General features: G+C 48.9%; 1 protein-coding gene across 3 annotated transcripts in view; it reads right to left on the reverse strand.

Moving 5' to 3' along the window:
• The window catches only part of ATP13A3 (ATPase 13A3), an 81,005-nt gene extending 79,571 nt beyond the window's left edge, over positions 1-1,434 (reverse strand). For all 3 annotated transcript variants that reach the window (XM_054585147.1, XM_054585148.1, XM_054585146.1), the window contains exon 1: positions 1,395-1,434. The gene's annotated coding sequence lies outside the window, so the exon portion shown is untranslated. The remainder of the gene's footprint in view (positions 1-1,394) is intronic.
• Between the last annotated feature and the right edge of the window lie 5,195 nt (positions 1,435-6,629).

A 6,629-nucleotide genomic window follows, 5' to 3' on the forward strand; every position in this document is an offset into this window, starting at 1 on the left:
TTATCTATTTGTAGGTTTGCCAGATTAACTGCATGTGATTCTGGGCAACTTAAAATCTCTAAACCTCAGTTTCCTTATCTGTAAAATGGGGTTTAAGTGAACACTTCATGTCAAGTGTTTAATCCGAAGCCTACTACACAGTAAGTTTGCTCAATTACTATTAGCACTGGTCAAAGTCAAGCAACTATTTAATAAAGTCAGAAATCAAATTCAGGTCTGATTCCCAATCCATGCTTTTTCTACTACAACGTGCTACAGCTACCAACACACTTATTATTCACAAAAGAATCCATTCTTAAAACATGACAGATGGGAAACAGATGATGTTACCTAAATGAGGTAACTATTAAGGACTAACTGAACCAACAGAGATATTTTAGCTCTAATATCTAATAAACAATACCAAGTAGAAAACTCATCAGAATACACTGTTTAGACATTCAGGCTTACAGAGCTTTGCTCTACTATAAAATTATTTTCCTATGTAGAAATTAGTATTATTTATGTCAAGCCAATTGTAAATCAAAATTTTAATTACCAGAGATTCCCCAAATAAAGGTTTTTGGCTGGCCTGGACAAAGAAACCAGCCCTCCTACTACACAACTTAAACACTGCATCAAATTGAAGACAACTTTATTTTCAAAATAAACTGCTACTTAATATTGTTATTTATTTATAACTGTACTACTTATAAATTGAGACAACCAGTGTCACCACTTTTCCTACCCAATCCCTTGACCCAAAACAAACTTTGTTGTTCTAACAATGTTCAACAATCTCACTTAATGATACACCATGGATATTGCAAAACAAAGCATAGTAGGAAAAAGTAAATTTACATAACAATTAACAGGCTTACTATTTCAAACAACTTCCAGGAACTAATTTACCTTTAAAAGGGGTTGCTAAACCAGAATGGGTTGTCCACAAACATTTATTTTAACAACTGTAGCCTACTCAGCAAGGCAACAAGCCTCCTAAGAAAAGAATGCTACTTACATTCCTGTGAAACAAAATTAACACATGTGTCTCCGTAAAGAGGCTAAGTTCTAACCAAGGGTAGAACATTTTAACTATGTAGCCACCCTTCAAAAGACAGTCAAATCAGAACATCTTCACTTTAGCAACAAAGCTTTTAGAAGATAGTGTTCACTTTGCAATAATCTTTAACGTTCCTGCATTTTAAAATTCTAACTTCCGATGCACAGATATAAAATAGTCATTACATACACAAATGTTCTACTCATTTAGTTCAGAATCATGTGTAGGAAACATTGGTTTCTGTTCCTCGGTTTACAACTCCATACCCATTCATTTTGGACTAATATAATCACTAAATATAGCTCTAAGACACTGACGATTAAAAGTAGTTAATTACATGAGTGATTCATACCTCCTGTGTCCAGACACCAAGATCCAAAGATGTTTCTGTCAGATCTATGGAAAGAGGAAACGATAAACACCTGTCACAAAAGGTTTACAAACTGGAAAGCCACTGTCAATTCCCATCCGACTCATTGGTCATCCCCCGCCCCCCGCCAAAAAAAAAAGAGGTCGAGAACCTAACTTTGTGAAGGGAACGGGAAAAAGGAAAAGACCATAAAGAGCGTAGCCACCTTCGTGTTGGAGGAGAGGGCCCTGGTTTTCTAGTTCTCACTGAGAGTCAAAGCGAGAGGCCATAGGCAAGTCAAAAGTCATTTTTCCTCTCTGGGCCTCACTCAGTTTATCTGTAAAATGCGGTGACTGGCAAGGAGCTCTACCACTCCGTGCCTAAGGGGTAACCCCAGATTCCTCAGTCAGCACCCGCAGAAACCCATCAAGCGCCCCACCGATAGATACCCCTACCGCCGACCACACCATCTCCCGGACTTTCTCAAAGGGCCGGGGCACCATCCCACTCCTAAGCCCCAGTACATTCTCGCCCTCTCGCCAAGCAGCGTGTCCAAACCAGGCCTTCGCACCAACGACGTGGATCCCCCCCTTCTCACCTCACCTGTCCCAGACATTCCGCGGTCTTAAAGAGACCCCCTTCCCGGCTCCCACACACACCTTCCCTGGGAAGTGATGACCAATTCTGGCCGAGGAGGCCGGCCATAGCTCACCCGATACCCACCACCCCCGACAATACCATTCGCCTCCTTCAACCTCCCCTATCACTACCACCCACCGGCTCCACGCGCCGCTCGCTCTACCCCCCGCTGCCCAGAAAAAACCCAGCCACTCACCCCCCGCCGCCGCCGCCGCCGCCGCCGCGCCGTCTCCTCGGCGGCCTCCCGGCCGGAGCAGCCTAGTGGCCACCCGGGGCCGGGGCCGCGGGCCGCTGCTGCCGCCGCCGCCACCTGGCCTCAGCCCAGCCCCATTGCCCGCGGCCGGCGCCGGCGGCTGCGGGTCGCTCGGGCTCGAGGCGCCGCCGCCGCCGCCGCCGCCGCCGCCGCCGCGCGCTGCGGCTCGGGTTGAGGGGAGAGAGGCGCAGGGCGAGGCCCGGGCCAAGCCGGGATCAGGGGCGTCCGCGCTCTCCTACTCGGCGACCCGGCGGCGGCGTGCAGCCGAGGCACAGCGAGAACAAGGAAGGGCGGCTAGGAGAGGTAGACTGAGGAGGGGGGCGGTCTGCACTTGGAAACGGCCTCCCACCGCCAGCGACGTAGCGATACCCCCCTCCCCTCCGCTGTGGCGACCGAACCACGCTGCGGGGAGAACCTGCGGGCGGGGGAGCGCGCGCTGCACGCTCGGGACTCCCGCGCCGGATGTGAGGTCACGTGATTGCCTCAACCCCCCCCCCCCTAGCCGAGGGCGGAGGGGCGCCGAGGGGACGATGGGAGGGGTGGGACTAACGGAGGTGGGAGGAGCGATGGGGACAGGCCCCCGCCCACCTCGTTCTTCTAGGGCCCCCAGACGGCCGAGGAAAAGGAAGCGTAGAGGAGACAACTCCTAAAACCTGTGTGTTGGAGGGGGTTACTGAGAAGGGATGGCTTTTTGGGGCACGGCGGGGGGTGGAATTTGACACCTGGCCGTGCAAAGACGAGATCATAAATGCTCGTTTTATGAACAGGGAAACTGAGGCCCAGTGCTGGGCCTAGACTTGACTTGCCCGGAGTCCGGGTCACGCAGGAAGCTTGTACTACCGTGATGGAGGGAAAACCAGATCCGGGTCTCTTTCATTCCTTAATAGCACCCCCTGCCCTCCAGAAACAAACAGAAAACTACTATGATTAGCACCGGATAACAGGCTCGGCGCGCCCTGCCCGCCTCGGGCAGAGGACTGGAGGCGAACCAGGTGAAAGCTCCCACGCGCCCACTAAACCGTCTCCGGCGGGAAGGAGTTTCTTCCGACAGTGCTGGATGCATGTTAAATACTTTCCTCCGCGGAAGATTTATCTCCGGGCCGGGCCCCGGCCGGATATACAAATCACGAGTTCGGTTTTTGCGGAGTTTCTTCTGCTACGCGAGCGTGTGCTCTGCCACCTGCTGCCTGGGGCTCCTGCCATCTTTCTGCTCTGAATCTACCTTTCTCGCGCTTTGAGACCGGTCCCTCTGTGTTATTGTTATTCCACCTGGCCGCCGGCAGCATTCTTAGCTGCTTGAGCATAAGAAAGGGAAAGGACTCACTGGGTGGCCCCTGCCCCACCCACCTGGGACTCTTCCCCGGAGACAGGGAATATTCAGGCTCTGGTTCAGAGCACCTAGCAACACTTCTGAGGTCTGCCACCCCTGGACCGCAACACATCAGTGACACCTTATCTGGGGCAGTACACTGCCCCCAGAGTCCAGCAGCACCGATGTCACCTTAAGGGGAGCCACAAAAACGCTGCTCTTGCTCCCCTAGATTGTGTAGATATGGACGGTGTTCCCTGTACATGGCGTGGTGGCCTGGACTGCTCCCTAGACTGGAATGGATCCACACCTCTCTTCCAACACCTGGATTCAGTCTCACCGTTGGTTTGTTTCAAATCTCACAGGTGTTCAAATGACCGAATGAGATAAGGGATGTTGAAGTGCTGGGCAAACTGTAAGAAGTCTCCGTTGGGGTTGAGCCCTTAAAGCCCCCTCTTACACCTCTCCCAGCTCCTTGGCTCCTGGCTATTTCCCCTCAGCCTTTATTTATTTTTAATTTTTATTTATTTATTTGAAAGAGAGAAACATCGATTTGTTGTTCCACTTATTTATGCATTTATTGGTTGCTTCTTGTATGTGCCCTGACCAGGAATGGGGCCCACAACCTTGGCCTATCAAAGGATGCTTTGACCAACTGAGCTACCTGGCCAGGGCCTCCCCTTCACCTTTAAACAAGTGCAAATCTCTCAAGTCTTAATAACAAAACTGTCAAGCCACCCTTCCACTCAAAGTGCCCTCTCCAGTTAGCCACAGTTAGCCACTGTTTTCTCACTCTCATTCAAACCTCTTAATCAGTGGTCTAACCTGGCTGTGTCCACTTCCTTATTTCTCAGCACTTGGCAAACTGGCTTCCTACTCACATCTCAGTAAATAAGGCCTCTTCATCCTTTTGTAGCATCTTTAAGTGATACCAACTATGAATCTGCACCTTAAATTCAAGAGTCCACTTTATGTCCACAGCTCTTCTCATACAACTTTCAAGGGATCACCTCCACCCTCATGGTTTCAACTATCAAATCAGCAATCTCCAGCCCAGACCTCACCCACAAAAGTTAGACGCAAATATCCAACTGCCTGCCAGGCAGTTCTATCTAGATATCACAGTTGCATCTCAAACTCAGCATCTCCAAAACTGGACTCATCCTCTATCTCCATAGTTGTTCCTCCCTCAGCTGTTGGCATCATAGTCTGTTGGTACCACCCTCTACAGTCATCAGAATTAGAAAGCTGGGGAAGAAGTGAGTCATTCTTGATTCATCCCTTCGCCTTATATGATCACCCAGTCCTATCTATTCCACCTCCTTAATAAGCCTCCATTCCCACTGGCATGCATTCCAGCCATCCTTTGCATCCTGAACTGTTGCAGCACCTTCCTAACAGTCTCCCTCAGACAAACTCATTGTCCAGTCAGCCTCAAGAATGAACTGTCTAAAATGCACTCCTATTTAAAATCCAGCAGAGGGTCCTCTGGCTTCTGCCTGCTTGTGTACTTTTACTGTATCCCGCAGCAACCTGTCAGTATTCTAAAGGGCCATGGTGAGTCCCAGACATCAAGAGGCAGAACAAATCCCCAGAGTAAGGCAACACACACCCAGCCAAGGGAAAACTATAGGAAGAAAAAGAATGATTGAATATTTTCCAAAATTCCCTTCTACAGATGTTTTGGGTAGGGAAGGAAGAAAAATTGGACACAGGAGGAGATGCTGAGTCACTGGGAAAGGCTTGAGGCTGTTTGTAGGCTGCTGGAAAAGATTGAGCTAGGAAAAGGGGAGAAGCCAGAAGCCAGAAAAGGAGACAGAGAATGGAGCAAGTCCTGAGAAGTTCTGGAAGGCTTATTGATTCTTTTCACGTATTGATTCTGGGCCGGGTTGCCGATCATGCTTCCCTTCGCTCCTCTAATCCTACTCACTCTTTAAGACCCAACCCATGATCACAACCCTCCCAGTTAATAGAGAACAAAGAGGTTAACGACTTTCCCAGTAAGCTCCAACTCTACTTTCTATAAAGACTATTTTGAACATCCTCCACCCTCAAAATCCCTATCCTTGTGCGACTTCCTCTGTCATCATCACCTCACCTCCTATTTCACTGGAAAAAAAAATGTCTACCATGGAAAGGCAACACCCACAAGTGTATATATTCACCCACACCTGCATCCACTGTATTTCCCTCACTCCAGTGTTTGCAGAGGGGCAATGCCTCCTGAGAGAGCACTAGCCCTTCACAAGCACATCACGTAGGTCACCGCTGTTGCCAGGGCCAGTGGACACTCTTCAGGCCTTATCTTCATAGCCCTCTCAGCAGCATTTAGCTCCCATTCTTGAAACGCTTTTCTATTAGTTTGATAATTCTCTTTTAGAATTCTTTCTCCTCCTCGGTCCTCTAAATGGTGCTACTCTTCCAGGGCAGAGTCCAGGGTCCATTTCCCTCGCTACATCCGTTTTATTGTTTTGTTTTTTAAATTTGTCATCTATAAATCTTACAGAATTTATGGATGGGCTTCAGGGGGTCTATAAATTTCTTAAACTTTAAGACAAATACTTTGTTTTTTTTACATGTTATTTACTCTTAGAGAGAAGAGAAGGGAGGGAGAAAGAGGGAAAGAAACATCTATATGAGAGAGAAACATTGTTTGGCTGTCTCTCCCATGCACCCCAGCCAAGACCGAACCCACAACGCAGACATGTGCCCTGACTGGGAATCAAACCAGCTACCTTTCACTTTGCAGGATGACACCCAACCAACTGAGCCACGCCAGTCAGGGCTTGAATGCAACTACTTTTAAAGGAAGAAATACAGCTTTCATCAGCTCCTCGAAGGTGTCTGGGACCCCCTGCAAAAAGGATAAGAGCACTGATTCACATGCACCGCCCCAGCTAACCTCATCCACCACGGCTGTAGCTAACGTCTGTGTAAACATTAATAACTGTCCACCATATACCCACAGCCCAGGTCTCTCTTTGCAGTCCCTGGCCAGACCTCCCTATCACCTTCACATAATGCCTCGCTGCTACTT

The sequence above is a fragment of the Pteronotus mesoamericanus genome, unplaced genomic scaffold (genome assembly GCF_021234165.1).
Source record: "Pteronotus mesoamericanus isolate MK-2021 breed Mesoamerican mustached bat unplaced genomic scaffold, CSHL_Meso_final contig_82, whole genome shotgun sequence".
NCBI classification, from domain to species: Eukaryota; Metazoa; Chordata; class Mammalia; order Chiroptera; family Mormoopidae; genus Pteronotus; species Pteronotus mesoamericanus.